Consider the following 25,016-nt stretch of genomic DNA (forward strand, 5'->3'; position numbering starts at 1 on the left):
AGCTTGTTCCGCCCCCCCGGAAGGGGAGGGGTGGAACAGGAAGTACAAAGGGCGGGGCCCTTAGCTCAGTGGGGGCAGCACCAGGGAGGGAGGCAGATGCAGACTGCACGCTGCTCCCTTCGGACCTTGCTGCCACCCCAGGGGAGGCCCTGGACCAGGGAAAACCTGAGCTGGAGGAAGGACGGGGCTCACCAGGACTGCCGGCCGCCGAGTACCCCGAGAAACTGGAAGAGCCTGAGCCGGGGGGAGAGCTTGAGCTGCCCGCAGCGGTCTACCCGGGTAGACTGGAGGAACTGGGTCCCGACAGCGCTACAGGCTCTTGCCGGCGCTCCCCTGCTTGAGGGGCGCGATACAGATTCTTGCCGGCGCTCCCCTGACTGAGGGGCGCGCTACAGACTCCTGGCGGCGCTCCCCTGACTGAGGGGCGCGCTACAGACTCTTGCCGGCGCTCCCCTGCTTGAGGGGCGCGCTACAGACTCTTGCCGGCGCTCCCCTGCTTGAGGGGCGCGCTACAGACTCCTGGCGGCGCTCCCCTGACTGAGGGGCGCGCTACAGACTCCTGGCGGCGCTCCCCTGCCTGAGGGGCGCTACAGACTCCTACCGGCGCTCCCCTGCGTGAGGGGCGCGCTACAGACTCTTGCCGGCGCTCCCCTGCTTGAGGGGCGCTACAGACTCTTGCCAGCGCTCCCCTGCTTGAGGGGCGCTACAGACTCTTGCCGGCGCCCCCCTGCCTGAGGGCGCACTACAGACTCCTACCGGTGCTCCCCTGCGTGAGGGGCGTGCTACAGACTCTTGCCGGCGCTCCCCTGCTTGAGGGGCGCTACAGACTCTTGCCGGCGCTCCCCTGCTTGAGGGGCGCTACAGACTCTTGCCGGCGCTCCCCTGCGTGAGGGGCGCGCCGCAGACGTTCACCGGTGTTCCCCCTGCCACTGATTCTCCGAGTCCGGGCGGGGCTCAAGCCGGCCAGAGAAAGAGTAGCTCACCATCGCCCCTAGCGGTGGTAAGCCAGGCGACGCAACTTACACCTTGGTTTTCTGAAATAAATATTTCCCAACAACATCTCTTCCTATTTTCCAAAGTTGAAAATTAAGGTTTAATCACTTGACTTTTAAGGAAATAATGTTTTTGTAGCTTCTCTTCATGATCTCTTCCCTCACATATGAACTGTTGGTAGAAAATTCTTGTTTCAAAAGAAGTGGCTATGAAATAGACAAGCAGATAGTAAGTGGTGTGGCTCACCATCAATCACTTCAAAAGGTACAATTTACTGTATTATGGCTGTTACTTTAATGTTGAATGTCTATCCTTTTATGCTTATTTTCTATTTCATGTCTGGTTTTATAAAAGATAGGACAGTCAAGGCCAAATCTTCCATGTTACAGTTAAAATTCACAGAAACTCCCATATTTTAACTTCCAGAGTTTCTTGGGTATCATTCTATAAAGAGAATGATGAAGGTGTGGCTTACCCCCTGTGGAATGGACACAAGAGTATTCCCCAAACCTGCAGATGTCCTGAGTTACATGGGCAAATCCTGCATATTTCAGAACACCTTCACACAGAGGCCCCGTACTTCTTCACTATGTCCTATTCTCCTCTCATATTCATGGCAACACAGCTCCTAAATAACCTGTGTCCTCAAAGCAGTTGTTGAAAAAGTTCCCTTCAAGAGAGTTTCAGTAAGGGAGTAGGGAGGGGAGATAAACGTATGGAAGAGAATGCAGATGAGTTACATTTCAAGTTTCTTAGGTCAGGCAGTATGATCTTCTATTCTGAGCTCCTATATAATAGAAGCTATAGAACGTCCTCAAAATAATTCCTGTTTGAAGTAGAGCATTTGAAAAGAAAAAAAAAGTCCACCTTGATTTTAAAATTGCCAGAGATGGAGAATCCACAACAATTTTTGGAAAATTATTTCAGTGGTTAATGATGATACCCCCTCTATTCAATATCCTTCAACTAAAGACATCCCATTTTCCACAATTTTTCCACAATGGAGGAAAAGCTGAGATGATATGGCTCTGAATACCAATTGCTAGAACTTTTCCCAGGGTTCTGTTATAGAAAACATTCTCCATCATTACAGTGGCACATGTGCTAGGGAGGATTGGGGTTACATTGTACATTAATCCAGTTTTATATTTCCTTAAGTGATGAGAAAACCTTACTAGGTTCAGAATCAGCCCCCCTCAAATTTATGAAATATTAAAAGTAATAAATATGGGGTTCTTTTTATTTGGTGTTTTATTTTAGTGTTTGAGCCAAGCCTTTAAGTCTACATTTTCAAGTTTTCTTCCACAATTACGAGAACTAAAAATGTCCTTCTTAGGGGGAAAAAAAACAAACCTGTGCTTCTCATAGGACCCACTGACTCAAGGAGCTGGGCCTTTCAGAAAATCATCAGACATGGCAACACTGCACTCAAAAAGCTACTTATTTGAACAGTATATTTATTTGAGTCTGTGGATTAAGCTGGAAGTCATGGGAAAGTGGAGGTCTCTCACAAATCTTTATTTACTTCCTGTTTCTATTAGGACTGGAAGCAATGCAAATATAGTCTTCCTCACACCTTCACTGGCAGCTAGGACCTCGAAGTATCCAGCTAGGTAAAAATGTTAAATAATGGGATATGGAGGGAAGAATTATTTGGATTTTTTTTAACTTTAAAAAGGTTCAAGTGGAAGTAAGGGTTGGTTCTTATTATATATGAACTGGAATTTCTCATCACTAATACCTTGCAGCAAATATTCCTATTCATTCAGAAAACAGGCATTTTGAAGATTTCATAATTTATAAGCCATAATATTCAAAGCAAAATATATTTTTTAAACTTACCAGTGTGGATACCAGAGACTGGACAGAGTGATACATGAACTAGCCAATGTAACTGGCATGCAGAATTTAGGAGTTTCCCATGTAAAATTCCAGTCATGATTTTTACTACCTTTCCATTCATTTCACCTCCAAAATCCATTTTGTTTTCCCCATCAGAATTTTAGCTAATTTTCCTAAATTTTATGGAAAGAAGTATCTGGGGAGGGGAGAAGCCTTTAAAAGTCTTTACTTCAAGTGAAGGAAGGCAAATGCCTCCTGCATTTTGAAATATGATTGACACTATATGTGGATTTCTGTCCCTCCTATATTCCAGTATCTCCTTCCTATCCACAAACAATTTCCATTCTTTAGGATAGTATCTGATTTTTATTCTGTTCCCTGTCCATTATTGACTCTTTCATTTTCTTCTATAATACTTAAAGTTGCATATGGCAAATACGAGGCTTCATACTTCTTATGTGATGCTCAGCTTCCATTTCAGCTTTAATTATTTATTTACTAATATTATACACAATGTTTTAGGTGTTTATGGCAAAAAAGCTAAGGAAACGTTGCTTTTCCCTTAAAGCCAAAGAGGCATTTTGTTTTCCCCATCAGTAGTATTTCATAATTAAACAAAAACAGCTTTTAAAAGTTTGATATAGATACCAGACTCTCTACAAAAGCAATTTCAGGATCACTTGACATTAAGCAATAGAGTATTTCCATTAAACTAAGATATATCTGTAAGCTACAGCTGAACATATCTTACTAATGAAAGCTCTTAATTAGCAAAACAGCCTCAGTTCTTACAATGTAGCCTAACTAATATTTTACAGGGTAATCAAGCTGAGTGGCTTAAACAGAAGCAACACTGTTGTATATAAATATTCCTTCTTTGCATGAATTCTGTGGGATTTCCTATTTTTTATTTTTTTTTCTTTCATTAGTAATTTGGATTTGTATTAGACATTAGCAGTAGTGTAGTTCTAAAATGGTTTATGCAAAAACACAGATCACTGAATTTACCCTGTACTCCAAGAAAACAAAAACCTCCTTTTTATAATATTCATCTGTCACCAGTAGTCAAAGGTTGTTATTTGTACTTTAGAGACATTCCTTCTGGGTTGGATAGAGATTAACAGCGTTCTAATCAGGACAGTTAATGCATTTTATTACTAAATTCAATTTCATCAGATCTTGAATCATATTTAGTACTTTCAGATCATTGTAGTATAATAGGTAAAGAGCTACTGCAGGAGAAAGATCATCATCTATAGAATATGTGAATATAATTAGCATACTCTACTGTATCTTCTTGTATCTAAATATATAACGGAAATGTGCCTGATACAGATACATATCTAACGTGTCAATATGAAATTTACATAATTTATGAAAAATGAATGGTATGATGAGAATATAATGAGCCTTTGAGGAAATAATTATTTTACCACTCATGCAGTTAAAATTCCACTCTTTAAACTGACCCTTGCCACTCATTCTGGATAGCAATGGCAAACAGTAATTTTACTGACAATGTAACTGTCAACCAGCAAAGGAGCATTTGTGAATGTGCTTGACATCTTAATCCTACAGATTATGGGCCCACTTAAAAATATACTAACAAATTCAGCTACAGTAGCCAAGGAATATACACCAATTTATTCCTAATTAGAGAAGAAAATATGAAGGACGTGCAGGCATGTCAGGATTTTAGCCATCAGGGATATGAAGAAAGTAAATATGGGTATAGAGAGACACTATTATTCCCCATGAAAAACTGATCACATCTTCATGCTCAGAGTGTAATCAATAGAATAGGAGCATTCTACTTTTGCCACTTTTCTATAGCAAGAAAACAAAGATAGTACAGCAGTGAATTCATCTATCCCTTGTTGATGCAATTCTCTTCTTCCCAAATTCAGCCATCCAGAAGGAACTAGCCAAAGGACAAAGTACAGCTGTTTTCAGGAATAATTAATTGCACTTTTGCTATTTTGAAAATCTTTTGAAATTAATATGTTTGGGGAGAAGGAGGTTGGAACTCCACCTTTTCTCCAGTGTGGAATACTTCTGATTATCATTGCATATCTAAAGGGAAATCCCTAGAAGATGGGGAAAATCCCCAGAATCTGCCCTTCTGGGCCTGGTATCGCTTGAGAAAGAGGGTGTAAAACTGGGTTTAACTCACTGTTTTCTTACCTCACCCCAGATGTTCAGCTGGCCAATTCTCAGGGCTGCTTTAAATTGGGCCAGCTGGTCAGGGCCTCTGAGTGGTCATTAGTGCAGCCAGGGATTCCCAATCAGAATGCCTTTCTTCAGTCACTACTGTCCAGGGCCTGGAAGGGAGGTGGAAGAAAAAACACTATGTCATGTCTATACCACATTGGAATCCCCCCATGCTAGAGAATCCTTGGCTAGCTAAATAGGCCAGTTTTGTGGCTGTTGTATGCTAGTAGACTGCCACAATATAACCACAGCACAAGTTTGAATCTGTCCCATACCTTTAAATTATTAATAACTGTGTACTTCACAGACACAAAATCATCTTCCACACTCCTCAGAATCCATAAAAAGAGTCAAAACATACTCAAATCTTCATTCCCAATTTGAATACTACCCATGATCACCTTCAGACTATTTCCCAAAACAAAATTAAATCTAACTCTTTTTCATTCAGCCGCAATCATCAACGTGCCTAATACCTGTCAGACTGCCAGATATTCTACTACTAACTACATACAAGATGCACGGAATGCAAAAGATTATATGGACTAATCTTTTCACAAGCAGCCAGACAGATAAAAAGGTGAATACACAGATTAAAGCTCTCAGAAGCAGGTACAATATCAGTTGCCAAGAGTGAAAGCTCTCCTGAAGTTCCATACAGTAGATATTACCTAGATTTGCAGTACTGTTTTTAAAGTTACATTATAAAGAGATTAGTGATTACATATAGCAGTGAGAACTCATTCTAGAAATAAATGTAAATACCGAAGGCATGATCTCATTTTTCTTTATTCAGGCAAAACTTCCAATGACATTATTAAGGAAAGAAAATACTTACTGATTTAAGGACTAGGGAATCAGGCTCCACTAAAGAAGTGATTATACATTTGTGCTTAACTCTTAACTGTTGCAGTACTTCATGCAAGCCTACACTGTAGTCTTGGGAGTTAAGAAAAGGAACATTATTTTTTGTCATCTTTTTTATTTTAAAATGGGTCCCTGATCACTATTAAAAAAAATGGAGAGCAAAGGGGAAGAATACAGTGAATAGAACACTCAGCTAATCAAGGGATCTAAATTGACTGGCCATTCTTAAGTATTGTATAATTGGATAACATGATTATTATACACTATAGAGAATAATCCTTTACTGACCCCCAGAGGGACACATTAGATGATTTAATTGGTCTTTTCCATTTCTAATTTCTCTGATTCTATATAACTCTACAGACTATCAAAGCTAACGAAATTTGCTTAAAATCAACAGAGGGATTAGAATTTGATCTACAGTCTGTCAACACACACACTATTAAATTATTGTTTTTAATCTTACACACTTAAAAGTACATACTACAGTTTCCTCTCCAACATCTAGACTAAGACCAAATCTATCCAGTTGAATAGTTCAGGAAACCAACACACTGCAGGTCTCCTTGTTTTGTTCTATAAAAGAGAAATCTCAGCAGAGTTTGTCAGATTCCATTCCTCATGTGTCTGCAGATTTTACCTTGAGCATGCTACGTTTAATTTAAGGGATGAAGAAATAGAGTATGATTTACAAATTAAAACTAATAACATCTTAAAATGATCAAATGGCCCAGTACCATCAAGCAACAGTTAACCTAGTGATTTGTGGTCAGTCTCTTATGCTGCCAAGTGCAAGAGGGGGCCTATTTTGAGGGCACATCAATATTCCTGTTCTCCAGACAGTGCAGTCATATTGCACATTTTGGGTAGCACTAAAGTGGAAGCCAAATGTATGTGTATTTGTGTGAGATTAGAATGCAAAGAGGAAAATAAATGAATAAGAGGAGGAAACCTGAGGACAAACTTTCATGATAGTGTAAAGAACAGCAATGTGTGAAACAATGTAAGGCAAAACTACTCAAAACTGAAGTTTTTCAACTTTCCATTATGAACTCAAAATGAATCAATTTTCTCAGAAAAAGTCAATAAAGTCTATTAATATTTTTATTAAGAATATTCCCATGTTCTAGTGAAAATAGGTTAGATTTTGAGCATAAACAAATTTTGAGCATAAATATAAGAAACAAATCTCTCTCACACATTAAGCTATGCAAAAATCCATATTCTTGCATTATTCTTGATGCAAAATTAGCCAGTTCAGTGAAATTTTCAATCAAGATAAATTTTAGGGTATGTGAAATTCCATGGAATGAAGAAGATGTTTTTGCAAAACTCCCCAGAATAAAAAAGGGAACATCACACAGCTTTGAGAATGAGAGTCCTTACATGGATACCCACACAAAACCCACAAGAAAGGAGAAAAAAATAGCTTCCTTCCTTTTTATCTGCAGATTTGTATGCACTGCCTGCCTCTGCCTAAAGCACATTAAACTGATTAGCTGTGTTTATTGACATAATAGTTGCAGGCCAGAACACATGTTGAGAAACATTATATAACTTATTAATAGGAATTATTACTTGCAAGATGTCACAAGATCTTACAAAGGAAAAGCTTCATGACTCTTTTTTCCATTACTTTAGCAGTATGACAAATCTCACATTTATAAAATGATATCTGTTAGCCCAGAAACTGCTAGAACATTTTAACTCTACTAATAACACCTGCTGTGTGTGTGTGTGTGTGTGTAAATTACAGAGCAAAGAAAAATATAGCCATCTAAAGTAAACCACATGCTATTTCAAATTAGGCCATGAGCTTAACTAAGAAAAGGCAGGTGTCTGGACTTAGCTTTGATTTATTTAAAAAATAAATAAATAAACTCAGAGAGGTGAGAAGTAGTTATCTTCCAAATAAGCTTTACATTATCCATTTTTGATATATGCTATTAGCATTATGGATTTTAACAATTTATCATTTACAATGTAAGTCCACCAAATACTTTTCTCATAGTATACCAATGGGTAGGTAGCCTAGAGATGGCTAAAATAGCTTATGCCACATGGAGACTTCCTACACAATAGGGGAACCATAGAATCATAGAAGATTAGGGTTGAAAAGACCTCAGCAGGTCATCTAGTTCAACCCGCTACTCAAAGCAGGACCAACACCAACTAAATCATCCCAGCCAGGGCTTTGTCAAGCCAGGCCTTAAAAACCTCTAAGGATGGAGATTCCACTGCCTCCCTGGGTAACCCATTCCAGTGTTTCACCTTCTCCTAGTGAAATAGTGTTTCCTAATATCCAAACTAGACCTCCCCCACTGCAACTTGAGACCATTACTCCTTGTTCTGTCATCTGCTACCACTGAGAACAGCCTAGATCCATCCTCTTTAGAACACCCCTTCAGGTAGTTGAAGGCTGCTATCAAACCCTCTTCCCCCCTTCTCTTCTGCAGACTAAACAAGCCTATTTCCCTCAGCTTCTCCTCATAAATCATGTGCCTCAGCCCCCAGTCATTTTCATTGCCCTCTGCTGGACTCTCTCCAATTTGTCCACATCCTTTCTGTAGTGGGGGGCCCAAAATTGGACACAATACTCCAGATTTGGCCTCACAGTACTGAATAGAGGGGAATAATCACTTCCCTTGATCTGCTGGCAATGGTCCTACTAATCCATAGCTACCTGCCAGTATCAGGCCCTAAACTGCAGTATTAAAGGTAGAACTGGTTGAAAAAATTTCATCCGAACAATTTTCTGACAAAAAATATCCCTTTTCACAAAAGTAAAATTTTCTGTGAGAACATCTCAGATTTGCCCCCAAAAATTGATTTTCCACCAGGACATCAAAATCGCAGCTCCGCAGACACTCACCTGGAAGACTCTTGTCAATGTCACCGTCTGTCATTGAAATTGACAAAAGCTTTCCCAGAGGGCTGCCAATACTAAGCACTTTGAACCTCTGCCTCCCATGCAACCCTCCCAGATCTGTGGAAGGAGAGGCAGAATGCATGGCCATTCAGCCTTCCTGCCAGCCTCCCAGTTTTGGAGACAGAGAGTGGGAGGGAGAAGGTGCTTCCAGGCAGGCAGCTGGGACGTGGAAAAATTCAGTTTTGATTCTGCTTAAATGATTTTTGTTCTTGAGATTTCTTCCCATGGAAAAACAATGTGTTTTGGCATTTCATACCAGTTGGGGACAAAAAAATATTAATCAAAAATGTAGAATTTTTCATGGGAAGAGATTTTTGTCTTCCAGCCTGCTCTAATTATAGGGTCTGAGACACAGAGTTAAATACGGATTTTGGTTAAACAAGGAGTGAAGGCTTGAATCCACAATTTAGGAATGCTTATGTGTATGCCTTAGTTTATGGTAATTTAGATATTGTGTTCTCTCTGTCTCTACAGTGGTCCATGGTAGAAGACGCATCCTGTTAAGTAATAGCAGTTCCTCATTTTTACTGAAAATGTTTCCAATCCAGATCATTCAGTTGTGAAATCACAAAGAAATAAAAGTCCATAAAGTCTTTCCCACTATCACTTCCAACTATCAGATGCTGCATTTTCAGAATATATGACTGTGGGACAGATGCTGATCTCATCGACAATGTTGTAAACAGATCAGAATCTGGCTCTGCCTCTCCCATGGACAGCAGTAGACACCATAGGAAAGAAACGGGGCTAAAAGCTCCTAAGAGGTCATGGTAGCAGACTGAGGATTTAGCAATTGAAGTGACTAATCTGAGTAGAGCTGCCCCAGAAAAGCATTTGTTATGTGCCTATTGACTATTAAACTTACATTGCATTAAACTTCATCTCTAGTGTTTCCAGTCATTTCAATCATGTCATACCAAAGATGAGTTGGGCCAAAACTGTTTAAAAAAATACAGCTGGGGTCAGCTATTCAGGAAATCACACCACACTCTCCATGGCAGCAGGGCCTTCTTGTACTAACTCATCTTATGGGGGTGGGGAGGCAGGGGAAGGGAGGTTCTGTTACATTTCCATTTTAAAGTCATATTTTCAAAGGTTCATGACAGATGTACCCTGACATACTAGACTTGACTTTAAAAAGGCACATCTGCAAAAGCCTGACTAACATGGGCATGCTACTGCCTCAATTACATGGTCAAACAGCTCTGTATCTAAGTGGACAATGCCCAATTTGTGTATGATATCACGGGAACTGCACCACTGGCACTGGAAGCAGGGGGCGGGAGCAGCCATGCCATGCTTCCCACACACTCTTGAAGAAACAGAAGTGCAGAATTCATGCCTCCTGCAGATTTCCCTGCCCCTCCCCCTCAGAATAATAGATTCGGGGGGGGGGCACTGCAATTACATCTTTCACCTAGCAGGGGCTGAGTAGCATCAGAAGAGAGGGCAGCTGGCTCAGCGTGAGGGCAGCCAGCTGTGGAGCAGGAGGGGCACTTTGCCTTTGCTTCTTCCGCACTCCCTCCCTCCCCCCCGCCCCACACACTTCTACAAAGATTCTGGTGACCTTGAACGACACACACACTTCAGGCACACAATTGAGAGCACACAACTTTCAAAAGTCGGAATCTTTATAGGCCTGAGACAAAGAACCAAAGACTCTCATTGACTCAGATAGCTTTGGATCAGACCCTACGCCTCCCTCCAAGCATAATTTTAAATTTAAATTGGTTTGGTCATTCTAAAATCATTAAAGTGAAAAATATATAGTAACTTTGTGCACAGCAAAATTGTGGGTGTTCATTTAGCCATACACAGATTTACCTAAATCACCAAGGCATATTCAGCAGCAGGTTTAAAAAATAGAAAAGGAAGTAGTTCTTCACATGATGTACAGTTAACTTCTGTAAGTCATTGCCCTGGGATGTTGTATATAACTGGGTTCAAAAAAGTTTATGGAGGACAGGTCCATCAATGGCTATTAGCTAAAAGGGTCAGGGTTGCAACCACATGCTCTGAGTGTCCGTAAACCTCTCACTGCCCAAAGCTGAGACTGGACAACAGGGATCACCCAATAGTTAACCTGTTCTGTTCATTCCCTCTGAAGCCTCTGGCACCAGCCACTGTTGGAAGGCTAGATGGACCATTTGTCTGATCCAGTACAACCATTCTTATATTATTGTACCATGTTGATTAATTATACTGACCATGGTCTGGAAACCTGTGGTGAGTAAATCCTGCTTTAGTGTTAAAAATATGTGGCCACACCCAGAGTTGTTTAATTCAACATAACTTCATAGATTTAAAATGAGATATGTTGATTTACAACAGCTGAGGATCTGGCTACTAGTTCTTGCATGGAATGCTGAAGCAAAATGGGATTTTTGAGTATTTATTTGTACGTCTTTACTCAGAATGGTCTAGTTAGAACTCTTACATAGGCATGCCAGTGTCTGGGCTCTGGACACAAATCCTACTGTGTATTTTATTAGCTTGTGAATCTTTCTCATTTCCGAATTACTTTCCCAAATCTTTATTCCATTTAAAACTTTCTTCTTTTAAAATGTAAACTCCTTTTTATCTTGAACATATGGGATAGCAACAAATATCTCAGAGGATTAATTCTTTCCTTGTGTAGAGCTTTAACTGTTTATCATTTGAAATGATTAGTATAAATGAGATAGGAAAGAAGAGAAAATAAATTTAAGCAAAATTATTTTGACCAAGAAAATTTGCAACAACATGCAATTTCTTGTGTGTTTTATTTTATGAGTGGTATATAAAAAGGTGAAGATGATAGAAAAATGCATGTTTGACTATTGCTTATATCAAAATGTAAAATGTCATCATTTGAGAGATCAGTAGTTAACATGGTGAGATGGGAATTAAATGTACAACAGTGCATGTCAACTGTGGAGAGCATTGCATGGCAAATAGGAATGAACTTCATTCAAATTTATCCCAGAACATTCTGAGAGTCCTTGGTGCAAAATAGTCTGCAAGAACCAACAAGACAGGTTATATAGAAAACTTGCCTAGCCAAGATAAATTCCTAGAGTAATCCATCTTGCATAAACCTAATCTAAAAAAGATGGAAGTAATGGGAAGGGAAAACCATTAGGAACTGAAAGGATTAAGTGTGCTTTTTGTCTCAATGGTTCCCAGTCATGGAGTCTCATTAGAGCCATCATTGCTGCTGAGCTCCCAGGTGGTATCCTTTTACATACTGCACAACTGAAAACATTTTGAAGCTCCATTTAGTAAATGGAGCCACCCAGCTTTTAAACTGAGCAAATAACCACTACATGCTCTTCACTAACTCCTGATTAGCTTCTGGCACAATTCAATGTGTTGGTTATCATTTAGGAAGCCCTGAATTGCTGGGAACCTGGCTACTTCATTGACTGGCTCTTCCTCTATGTCACTTCATGGCAATTACAGAGTTGGAATGTTCTTGATCTGTTATTCTAAAGGCAAAACTTCCAGGGGCAGGTGTCAGGGCATTGTACTGGGGAAGGCTCATGAAGCAGAAATCCATTTATTTCTCTGTTAAAACAGAATGCAAATTTGTCAGCCTTTAAGATCTAATGTAAGTTGCATCTGTTTAATAGGTCTTTGATATTAGAGTCAGTGCTTAAAGTGCAGTTATAATAAGTGAACAGGATAAATGTAGTGATGGGACTTTCTTGTCTGTATCTAAAGTTGCCTGGTATACATTAATGGTCGGTGAGATACAAATATCTAAATAAACTTATAGATGATTTCATATTTAAGAAAAAATTAGTATGGTTTTGCAGCATCTGACCCATCTCTACGTTTCCCATTTCTAGATGTGTCTCTGAGTGGCAAGGAAACCCCTACTATTTGTTCCAGGAAGGAGCAGTGTCACCTGTAGTGCATAGACAACATTGCACACAAAAAACGGACCCATAGATGAGCTACAGAAACAGAATAAGCAAACCATTTCATGGAGAACAGAAGAATAGAATGTTTCAGCACAGGCCAGAAGATTTAAAGGATACACCACAGTTTACTCGCATTGTTTAATAAGAATAGAAAAAGAGAAAAATAATTGAATGTAGTTACACAAGACTGCCTAGGCTTTTATTTTTTATCCTTACCATTTCTCCACTCTACTACAGTATCATCCACTTTGTGCAGGCTTAAACCACAGAACCTGTCAATAATACACATTGATTCTCAAATCTTGGATGTGTCTCATTTTTCCATGTAGTTGATGTTTTGAAGAGAATACAAATTCGCACAGCTACCAGATACAACTTACAAATACTGTTTACTGGATCCAGTGAATTCTCTCTCCCCGGCTAACTGAAGAAGGCAGAAAACTATTAGCTTTCTTGGTCAATTTCACCTTCTGTCACCTACCTTACAAAGATGCAAGTAACTAGTGAGAAGCAAATATACAACCCAATTTTCAGGTATGGATTGTGAGCACTTTTGTCCTTTTTCTAAAAACACATTTAAATTTTGTTTCAAAGGCTATAGTTGCCATCAGAAGGATTTAAGGATGTGCACCAACTCAGTGAATCTGCAGATAATTTAGTGGACTGCCTATGAAGTATCTATGCTTCTGGTGGTTACCTGGAAAGGAACATGGTATGATGACTAGTTAAATGACAGCTTAACCTGCTGAAAAGTTTTGGCATTCCCAAGAGGCATGTGAATTTCACTGCAGATATCAGGTAGCATGTTTTCAGCATATTTCTGTATGCCAAAATGTCATCCCTTTGTTCTTTTGGAGATATTTTGGATCGTGCTTCCTGTCCATCACAAATAACCCATGAATAAAAAACCCTCCATCACTTCAGCACATCAGTATATAAGGCATATATCCAACTTAATATGAGTAACGATGACTTATGTATCCTGTAATTCCCAATGCAAGAAGGAAAAGATACTGATAAACTACATATTAGGAGTTAGTTTATTTCCCTGATCCATATGAAACATCTCTTCACGGTTATTCAACTCTTATAATATGCACAGAACCTATATTAGAAATTGCAGGGGGGTTGCATAAATGTAGGAAGAATAGAGTAGCCATGAAGATATCAGCCACTTGGGATGAAGAGAATTTAGCCACAAATCTTTCAAGGTTTTTAAAGTATCTGCTCTCGTTACTGGAATAAACCAGCCAAAACTGCCCTGCAATATTTGGGACTCCAGCTCTTAATAGACAAACTTCATGCTATATTAGGCTAAAGAAAAATTCATGTCAACAAGTTAACTACCAAGTTAACCACAACTTACCAAATCCAGTGCTTCAGCAAAGAGTTCAGATGGGTATCACAATCCCCTTGTTCCATGATGCAATTAAATCAAAGGACAGGTTGATATTTACATATAGGCCTACACTTGGGTTCCTAGGCAGTCCTTTCTATGGGTATGCACAGAAAAGGGAGCTCACACACTACACTAGTCTAAGAGGGTGCAACATGCTCCTCTATTCATGCCCAGCCAGTTCTGCCAATGAAGAAAGGGTGCAATACATACCTCACCTCCTTGGCCATTTTCTTTTGAAGATGGCCCCTGGAGAACTAGTCTCTGTGTCCCAGGAAGCATAAGGAGTCTGATAGTTCCTGCCCTTTTTGCAGGAGAGGGACAAAAAGAGAAGACTCCTTGAAAGCCTGTTTTCCCCTAAGCATCACTAAAAGGATGATATAGTACTGTGTAATTAGGGTTCCTAGATACTACAGGAGGTCATCTAGTTCAACCCCCTGCTCAAAGCAGGAATAATCTCCAGACAGAATTTTACCCCAGTTCCCTAAATGGCCTCCTCAAGGATTGAACTCACAACCCTGGATTTAGCAGGCCAATGCTCAAACCACTCCAACAAAGTGGGTATTCACCCATGAAAGTTCATGCTACAAAACGTCTGTTAGTCTATAAGGTGCCACAGGATTCTTTGCTGCTTTTACAGATGCAGACTAACACGGCTACCCCTCTGATACTTCAAACCACTGAGCTATCCCTCCCCCCAGATATGTTAAAATGCAAAGATACTAAACTAATGTATATGTATGAAACATATTAGGAAAGGACAGTAGGGAGGGGAGCTCCCTTTTAAACACTCAATCCTCAGATCTATCAACATTTCTAAAAGAAGAAAGGTATCAGCTCTGCATTCATTCAACTCATTTGTTTTCTGGCCTTTATAGGCTCTGCCATGTTACAATTTTTCTTCTGTACATCCTTAACTTTCTAATCTTACTGCCAGTGCCAGCAGTGCTTTGTAGAAACAACAGGAGTTTCTATAGGTCAGTGCTGGTGAAGTAATTTGCAGTTACTGCTGCATTTAACAGGTGCTAATAAATTACATTTACACAGAAAAAGAATGGCTAGGCAATAGCTCATTCTGCACCACTCGGTTTCTGTGGCTTAAACAGCGTGAAGTGCTGCATATTTTGTGTATTAATAAGCAGAGCCATGTAGAAAGATATTTGAATGAACAAAGTACATAATTAAGTGCAATTATTATTGCCATTATTAACAATCATTTTTTTTCTAAATGTACTAACATACATGTGCTGACATTACACCACACAGTGGGTTAACAGATGTTAGTATTTTTAATGCTTCTCCATAATGAATATGATGTTATTGTGATGCTATCACAGCCTTCATCCTACAAGCTGATGTATGTGGGCAGGGTCCTGCACTCACAGAGCTCCCCACTGAAGTTAATGGGGCAACATTTGGGGTGAGTGGCCTGCTTACATAGAGCAGCTTGCAAGGTCAGTGCCTCAGCATGGGATAGTTTCAGCCAGTCAGAGTGCAGAGATGTTTTAGAGTTACAGATGTATTACTGCACAATTTGTTTCTAGGAAAGCTGTTCCCATCACTGATTGGTGTGGATGTTTGATTTGCATAAACACTGTATGTTACATTCACCCCCCCCCCCCCCGTCAGTACTCTGCAATAAAATGTAACACCTCTCTGAGAATCTCCAATAGCTATTCCAAGTTTTGCCAGATGGTAAGAATGGAATACAGACAATACATGAAACTGGATAACCACAACTGTTGTTTCCATTTTGAAGATTGGGAAACTGAAGCATTGTGAGATGACTGGCTAGATTTTTTAAAGTCAATTCCTTTTTTTTCCATCCCACAACATGTAGACACAAAAATGTGTGGGTGCAATTTCCTTCCTGGTATTTTTGTACCTGCAAACAATTATTGGCACAGGTCAAAAAACTAGTTTATAGAACAGTTAGGAGTAGAACCTATATCCCAACTCCCTGTTTCCTACTATAAATAACAATTCTTTTTACTAAACGATGGGAACAAAACTGTACAACATTCCAAATGATATTGTAACAAGAACACGCAGTGCAGTTCTTTTACTTCTCTAATTTTACACATTCCCAACCCTCTCACCATATTTTTAGGGTAATAGCTTTGGGTTTTATGACTCTTTTGTCACACCATACATGGTTTGCAATTTACTAGTTCCTGTATGTTTTTCTTCCATTCTACGCTTTACAGGTAGTTGTTACCCAGCTTATGTCTGTACTATTTGGTCCCTTTCCCTAGATGTATGACTTTATATGTCTCAGCATGAACCTCATCTTTGTGCATGCAGCCCAATCTCCTAATATCTCCCAGCTAATTTACAGTTTGATTCTATCCTGTAGTATGCCTGCTGCCCCTCTGATTTTGCTGCCAGAAAATTTGATCTAATTTAACTACACACTCTCTAAATTGTTACTTAAAATATTACATTAACATGTGTAATCCTTTTGTCAGGTGCCAAGCCAGCAGCAAGGGCCAGCTTCAATCTGTCAAGGGTCCTTTTCTAAAATAAATTAAACTATGACTTGAGCCCTGAGAGAGCACCATACTCCTACTTCAGGCTTTGGGAAATTAACTATAACTTCTGTTGTTTCCTCTACCAGCAGTTTCTCTCTGCTCACAAGTACTCAACTCCTTTGGGGACACGGAACACAAGTATCTTTTTATTTGGGGGAAAAGAGTCAAAAGAGCCACAAAAACCCAATATACATGTTTGCATCTAAGAAACTGAGCAACACAAATCAATGCATCAGGAGTTTGGTTAACTCCCCTGTCCTAAATAATAAAAGTCCAACTTTTGGAGTCCAGAACTCTGTCTCACCACAAACCCCACCCAACTAAAACCCCACTCACAAGTACTTGGTCCTGCTAGTGAAGGCAGGGGGCTGGACTCGATGACCTTTCAAGGTCCCTTCCAGTTCTAGGAGATTGGTATATCTCCAATTATTATTATTATTATTATAGGTTGGTCTCACTGGTAGCCAAGGGCATCTGGGGGTGGCTCTCCTCTTCTTGTCTGGTAGACTCCAAAGATAATTGCTCCACTAGGTCCTGCTCCAATGTGCAGCTACCAGGTTCAGTTATGTGATTTCAGCTCTGCTTCCACCAGATGGGCCAGGCAACTGTGATGTAAACTCAGCATTGACACAGCCACTAATCCTTTGGGCCTTCCTGTAAAGTCAGCTCTGTTCTGACACTGGTTCAGTTGGGGCTTGCTGTGGAGTCATCTGTTTTCTGCAATCCATCTGGCCAGTCCTCAGTGTAGAGTCAGATCTGCTTCTGCTGCCACTGATCTGCATGGTCTACTCCTACAGATTCCTCCACACAAAGCACAGAATGTCCAGGTGGGCAACCCAGCACAAAACAGAACCCTCTGTCATAGTCACTACTCCCTAGGATAGGAAAGAGCCCTTCCTTTCTTCTTGCTTGAGGCCATCCTTCATTACCCAACCAAAGTCCTTTACCTGTAAATTCAAGATGACCCCTAATCCAGAGCATATCCTCTGTAATTCCCATGCCCTTTCATGGTTAATGATAATAATGTATCACATTAACACATCAAAACAAACAAATTCCAACTAAACCAACACAACTTAGGTGGAATGACAGATAAACAGTGTTATAATTCATGTAAAAGAAGCTAACCAGAGCTTGCTTTTCCTCTTCTCCCTAATAGAGGATAGACAAGGTGGATGAGGTAATACGGTATCTTTTATTGGGCCAACTTCTGCTGATGAGAGAGAGAAACTTTTGTGCCACACATTGCTCTTCTTTAGGTCCGGGAAAGGTATTCCCAGACTCTAAGTAAAATGCAAGATGGAACAGATTGTTTAATGTAAGGAGTTAGCACATATTGTAAGGGACCATTCAAGATAGAGTTAGAACATAATGTGCTAACTCCTTACGCTAAACAATCTGCTCTCTTTGCATTTTGCTGTGACCACAGGAGTACCTTTTCCAGACCTGAGGAAGAGTTCTGTATGGCTCAAAAGCTTCTCTCTCTCACCAGCAGAAGTTGGTCCAATAAAAGGTATTACTTCACCCACCTTGTCTCTCTAATATCCTGAGACCAACACAGCTATAACTATACTGCAAAACCCAATAGAGGAAGCAGGTAGCTCCATGCCTCTATGTCCCCTAGCCCTGGGACTTGTACATGTATAGACCCACACATGCAGGAACTCATTTTTTCCTGGTGTACCCCCCATGAAGTCAATGGAAGGATAAATGTGGCCTAGTATATGCTGTATCAGGAAGCAGTAAGATTTTTACAGAGAACACCTTTTATTCCTGTGATATAAAAATAGCCTATAACAGGTTGGCAGATTTTATGATCCTTCGTAGAGATCCAGGGCCTACTCCACTGAATATCCTGTTATCAGCTGTTGTCATTCTACATGAAAAGAGCAATGTAAATTACTGCTCACAGTTACTTGCACAAAGAGTCAGTTATTACCCACCAAGATTTAAAAGGAATTGGAAACTCTTACAGGAGTAGTAGGGAAACTGGGGTCTGAGACAAAAAAAATCCTAAAGGATAAAACACTTGGAACAACTGTGGAGAGAAAGTTGAGGCTGAAGTTATTATTTAAGATACAACAAAGCCAAAGTGCAGGATGGGCATAAGTCTGGACAATATGAGTGAAATCCTGACTCCACTGAAATCAATGGAAATTCATAGAATCATAGAATCTCAGGGTTGGAAGGGACCTCAGGAGGTCATCTAGTCCAACCCCCTGCTCAAAGCAGGACCAAACCCAACTAAATCATCCCAGCCAGGGCTTTGTCAAGCCTGACCTTAAAAACCTCTAAGGAAGGAGATTCCACTACCTCCCTAGGTAACCCATTCCAGTTCTTCACCACCCTACTAGTGAAAAAGTTTTTCCTAATATCCAGCCTAAACCTCCCTCTCTGCAACTTGAGACCATTACTCCTTGTTCTGTCATCTTCTACCACTGAGAACAGTCTAGATCCATCCTCTTTGGAACCCCCTTTCAGGTAGTTGAAAGCAGCTATCAAATCCCCCCTCATTCTTCTCTTCTGCAGACTAAACAATCCCAGTTCCCTCAGCCTCTCCTCATAAGTCATGTGCTCCAGCCCCCTAATCATTTTTGTTGCCCTCCGCTGGACTCTCTCCAATTTATCCACATCCTTCTTGTAGTGTGGGACCCAAAACTGGACACAGTACTCCAAATGAGGCCTCACCAGTGCTGAGTAGAGGGGAATGATCACATCCCTCGATCTGCTGGAAATGCCCCTACTTATACAACCCAAAATGCCATTAGCCCCTAGGTCCTTTTCTGCAGAACTGCTGCCCAGCCATTCGGTCCCTAGTCTGTAGCAGTGCATGGGATTCTTCCGTTCTAAGTGCAGGACTCTGCACTTGTCCTTGTTGAACCTCATCATATTTCTTTTGGCCCAATCCTCTAATTTGTCTAGGTCCCTCTGTATCCTAGCCCTACCCTCAGCGTATTCCTCCCAGTTTAGTGTCATCTGCAAACTTGCTAAGGGTGCAGTCCACACCATCCTCCAGATCGTTAATGAAGATATTGAATAAAACCGGCCCCAGCACCGACCCCTGGGGCACTCCACTTGATACCGGCTGCCAACTAGACATGGAACCATTGATCACTACCCGTTGAGCCCGACCATCTAGCCAGTTTTCTATCCACCTTACCGTCCATTCATCCAGCCCATACTTCTTTAACTTGCTGGCAAGAATACTGTGGGAGACTGTATCAAAAGCTTTGCTAAAGTCCAGAAATAGTACATCCACTGCTTTCCCCTCATCCACAGAGCCGGTTATCTCGTCATAGAAGGCAATTAGGTTAGTCAGGCATGACTTGCCCTTGGTGAATCCATGCTGACTGTTCCTGATCACTTTCCCCTCCTTTAAGTGGTTCAGGATTGATTCCTTGAGGACCTGTTCCATGATTTTTCCAGGGACTGAGGTGAGACTGACTGGCCTGTAGTTCCCTGGATCTTCCTTCTTCCCTTTTTTAAAGATGGGCACTACATTAGCTTTTTTCCAGTCATCCGGGACCTCCCCCGATCGCCATGATTTTTCAAAGATAATGGCCAATGGCTCTGCAATCTCATCGGCCAACTCCTTTAGCACCCTCGGATGCAGCGCATCCGGCCCCATGGACTTGTGCTCGTCCAGCTTTCCTAAATAGCCCCGAACTACTTCTTTCTCCACAGAGAGCTGGTCACCTCCTCCCCATACCGTGCTGCAGAGTGCAGCTGTCTGGGAGCTGACCTTGTCTGTGAAGACAGAGGCAAAAAAAGCATTGAGTACACTAGCTTTCTCCACGTCCTCTGTCACTAGGTTCCCTCCCTCATTCAGCAAGGGGCCCACACTTTCCTTGACTTTCTTCCTGTTGCTAACATACCTAAAGAAACCCTTCTTGTTACTCCTAACATCTCCGGCTAGCTGCAACTCCAAGTGTGATTTGGCCTTCCTGATTTCACACCTGCATGCCTGAACAATACTTTTATACTCCTCCCTGGTTATTTGTCCAATCTTCCACTTCTTGTAAGCTGTTCTTTTGTGTTTAAGACGAGCAAGGATTTCACTGTTAAGCCAAGCTGGTCGCCTGCCATATTTACTTTTCTTCCTACACATCGGGATGGTTTGTTCCTGCAACCTCAATAAGGTTTCTTTGAAATACAGCCAGCTTTCCTCGACTCCTTTCCCCGTCATGTTATTCTCCCAGGGGACCTTGCCCATCAGTTCCCGGAGGGAGTCGAAGTCTGCTTTTCTGAAGTCCAGGGTCTCTGTTCTACTGCTTTCCCTTTTTCCTTGTGTCAGGATCCTGAACTCGACCATCTCATGGTCACTGCCTCCCAGGTTCCCATCCACTATTGCTTCCTCTACTATTTCTTCCCTGTTTGTGAGCAGCAGGTCAAGAAGAGCTTTTCCCCTAGTTGGTTCCTCCAGCACTTGCACCAGGAAATTGTCCCCTACACTTTCCAGAAACTTCCTAGATTGTCTGTGCACTGCTGTATTGCTCTCCCAGCAGATATCGGGGTGATTAAAGTCACCCATGAGAACCAGGGCCTGTGATCTAGCAACTTCTGTTAGTTTCTGGAAGAAAGCCTCGTCCACCTCATCCCCCTGGTCCGGTGGTCTGTAGCAGACTCCCACCACGACATTACCCTTGTTGTTCATACTTCTAAATTTAATCCAGAGACAATCAGGTTTTTCTGTAGTTTCATACTGGAGCTCTGAGCAGTCATACTGCTCTCTTACGTACAACGCAACTCCCCCACCTTTTCTGCCCTGCCTGTCCTTCCTGAACAGTTTATATCCATCCATGACAGTACTCCAATCATGTGAGTTATCCCACCAAGTCTCTGTTATTCCAATTACATCATAATTCCCTGACTGTGCCAGGACTTCTAGTTCTCCCTGCTTGTTCCCCAGGCTTCTTGCATTTGTGTATAGGCACTTAAGATAACTCGCTGATTGTCCCGCTTTCTCGGTCTGAGACAGGAGTCCTCCCCTCTTGCAGTCTCCTGCTTGTGCTTCCTCCCGGTATCCCACTTCCCCACTTACCTCGGGGCTTTGGTCTCCTTCCCCCGGTGAACCTAGTTTAAAGCCCTCCTCACTAGGTTAGCCAGCCTGCTTGCAAAGATGCTCTTCCCTCTCTTCGTGAGGTGGAGCCCATCTCTGCCTAGCAATCCTTCTTCTTGGAAGACCATCCCATTGTCAAAGAATCCAAACCCTTCTCTCCGACACCATCTGCGTAGCCATTTGTTGATTTCCACAATTCGACGGTCTCTACCCTGGCCTTTTCCTGCCACAGGGAGGATAGACGAGAACACCACTTGCGCCTCAAACTCCTTTATCCTTCTTCCCAGAGCCACGTAGTCTGCAGTGATACGCTCAAGGTCATTCTTGGCAGTATCATTGGTGCCCACATGGAGAAGCAGGAAGGGGTAGCGATCCGAGGGCTTGATGAGTCTCGGCAGTCTCTCCGTCACATCATGAATCCTAGCCCCTGGCAAGCAGCACACCTCTCGGTTTTCCCGGTCAGGACGGCAGATAGATGACTCAGTCCCCCTGAGGAGAGAGTCCCCGACCACCACCACCCTCCTCCTCCTCCTCTTGGGAGTGGTGGTCGTGGAACCCCCATCCCTAGGACGGCGCATCTCATGCCTTCCAATCAGTGGAGTCTCCTTCTGCTCTGTTCCCTCAGGTGTATCATCCACTCCACTCTCTGCACTAGTACCTGTGGAGAGAACATGAAAACGGTTGCTCACCTGTATCTGTGTTTCTGGTACGTGGATGTTTCTGGTACTCTTTCCCCTTCTGTAAGTCACATGCCGCCACTTATCCTCGCTGGCCTTCTGTCCCCGCTGCGTAGCCTGCTCTGAATCTTCAGAACATTGTGCCCGCTGCAGCTGATCCTGACGTCTATCCAGGAAATCCTCATTTTCTTTTATGGAATGCAGGGTTGTTATTCGTTTCTCCAGACCTTGAATCTTCTCTTCTAAGATGGAGATCAGCTTGCACTTTGTACAGACAAAGTCGCTTCTATCCTGTGGAAGGAAGACAAACATGGCGCATCCTGTGCAGGTCACAACGGCAGATTGCTCAGCATCCATGGTCTCTTCCTTCTAAGAGCTCTCTCCAGGCGAACTCCCAGGCAAACTCCTTCTGTATTCTAGTATTGACTTCACTTGAGCCAGGATTTCATCCCATATGTTGTATTTATACCCTGTTCAAAGTAAGATGAAGACTGCACCAGCTCACACAGAGCTTAAATTTGATTTAAAAGATGTGCACTAGAAATGTATACAAGAAGGTAGTAATGGATATTATGCAGTCAGAGAATAAATGCAGTTCTTTCCCCCATTAGTACTAAACACTTTATTTTAGGGTAAAAGGAACCAAAAGGGATGTTTAATTGTAAAGAGAAAGGAGGAAAAATTGAAACTGTTGCTGATGTCCATTATTCTCATCTTGAACATGTATCAGGGAAGAAAGCAAGGCATTAATTGAAACACAAGGATTCTATGTATATTTGAAAATAGAAGGAATATAGAAAAACAGGCTGGTGCTTTGTGGTAATGATAGCTACATGGAATCTCTTGTTAGTTGTCTCCCAATCCTGAAAACAACACAAATTATTCAAATAAATGACCAGTGTTGCCATTAAACACAGATTTGTTAAAGATAATAGTCCCGATAAGCTCTTCCACTTATAATTATTCCAGAAAACAACCTTGTTTTTCAATAAAGAGTAACAGAATGATATTGCACTCTGTCTGGATGAGAGAAGAGGGAATTGCCCTAAGTGACAGCTGGGCTGTTGCTCTACATTGAGATTCACAACGGGAAAGGGAAGACAAGTCCAGTTTATTAAAGAAAACCAAATTACATCCTACAACTGACCAGATGGACAACAAAGCAAACTCTGATTGGCCAATGAAAATCCTATCACTTGGCTTTGCCAAAAGGCCTGTCATTCAGAATATACTTGAAGCATTCATTATGCTAATTTGTATAAATGGATGAAGGGATACATCCCTAATGCATTTCTTTTTGCAGACAGGTGTGACAATGGGAAACTTGATCAGGCGAGTGGTGTGGTTTTAGAGGACAATTTTCTGAAGAGAGAGAAAAGCATTAAGATGGGCAAGAGGGTAATTTGAGAGGTAATTTGATTTTGTGAACTCCATATGACTTTTGAGACGCCACATGAAATTCTGATGAGTGGCCACAGCGAGGCAGGGAAATAGGGAAGTCAGACTTGGAGCCTCCTACATGTTTTTGTCCCTTTGTCCTTTCTTCTTGCAAACTCAAGATGCATTCAATCAGGGAGGGGGGAAAGCTCTCACTGAAATGTAACTTAACACCCAAAATAATGTTCCACTGCTGTCTTTGTGTTAACATTTGTCAGCCTTAATATGTCAACCCCTTATATGCAGCAGGCACGAGAGAGTTCTATGGTTAAAATCAATTTCCCCATTTCTTTCTGAAACATTATTTTATTCTCATGAAGTTATAGAATGTTTCATTTGGGGAAGAGATGCATGGAATAAAGCTGAAGATTACAACCTACATGTAGAAAAAACAGAAAAAGAAACATGACTGAAAAATATAATGCCAGGAATGAGAGCGACGTAACTATGCAGCGCAGTATGTTCAATGTCCGGACAGAGAAAAGATGGAATATACACTGAAGAAGGAAAGGAATTAGTTCTTTGAAGTCAAAAACAAAAAATGCCTCTTTAGTACAATTAAGGTATAAGTGACAACGACATTCTCCCTCATTAAGCCTTTGATAAGATGACAGCAATGTTTAGGTATGTTTAACACCTAAGATCTCTGTAGTTATATCTTGTTAACTGTAATAAATAAATAAATAAATAAATAAAAGTGCTCATCTAAAATACAATGCTGACAAGACAATAGAATAATAACTTATAAATCAATGAATCCATAAAAACTACATTACTCTTCAACATTTGCCATTTTAAAAGAAGAAAGAATCATTTAAATCTGTTACATGTACCTAGGGGCAAGACATGGACTTTAAATGTTGCACATACAGTACAACATCTGTTCACTAAGACCTTTATCCAGCAAAGTACTTAAATACGAGTTTAATTTTACACACATAAATAGTCCTATTGACCCCATGGAACTACTCACATGCTTAAAGCTAAACACATGACTAAGTGATTTGCTGTATTGTGGCATTGAACAATACCTGCAGTGCATCAGTATACACAATGGTTTTTACTTTTAAGGTGTCTTGCCATTTCAACATTTAACACCACTGCCCAAGAACTGAGCCCCAAAAATGGAGGGCTCTATTGCAGAGCCCTGCAAACTTCATCATAAGGAA

The 25,016-nt window shown here is 41.2% G+C and overlaps 2 long non-coding RNA genes across 3 annotated transcripts in view; one reads left to right on the forward strand and one right to left on the reverse strand.

The window, feature by feature from the left end:
* Positions 1-25,016, reverse strand: part of LOC123373120 — a 364,402-nt gene that overhangs the window by 132,249 nt on the left and 207,137 nt on the right. For both annotated transcript variants that reach the window (XR_006580568.1, XR_006580569.1), the window contains one exon: positions 5,020-5,156. This is a non-coding gene — a long non-coding RNA (uncharacterized LOC123373120). The remainder of the gene's footprint in view (positions 1-5,019; positions 5,157-25,016) is intronic.
* On the forward strand, positions 1,174-5,614 carry LOC123373121. The gene is made up of 3 exons (XR_006580570.1): positions 1,174-1,257; positions 2,535-2,606; positions 5,498-5,614. It is a non-coding gene; the product is annotated as an uncharacterized LOC123373121 (long non-coding RNA).

Source organism: Mauremys mutica, chromosome 6 (genome assembly GCF_020497125.1).
Source record: "Mauremys mutica isolate MM-2020 ecotype Southern chromosome 6, ASM2049712v1, whole genome shotgun sequence".
NCBI classification, from domain to species: Eukaryota; Metazoa; Chordata; order Testudines; family Geoemydidae; genus Mauremys; species Mauremys mutica.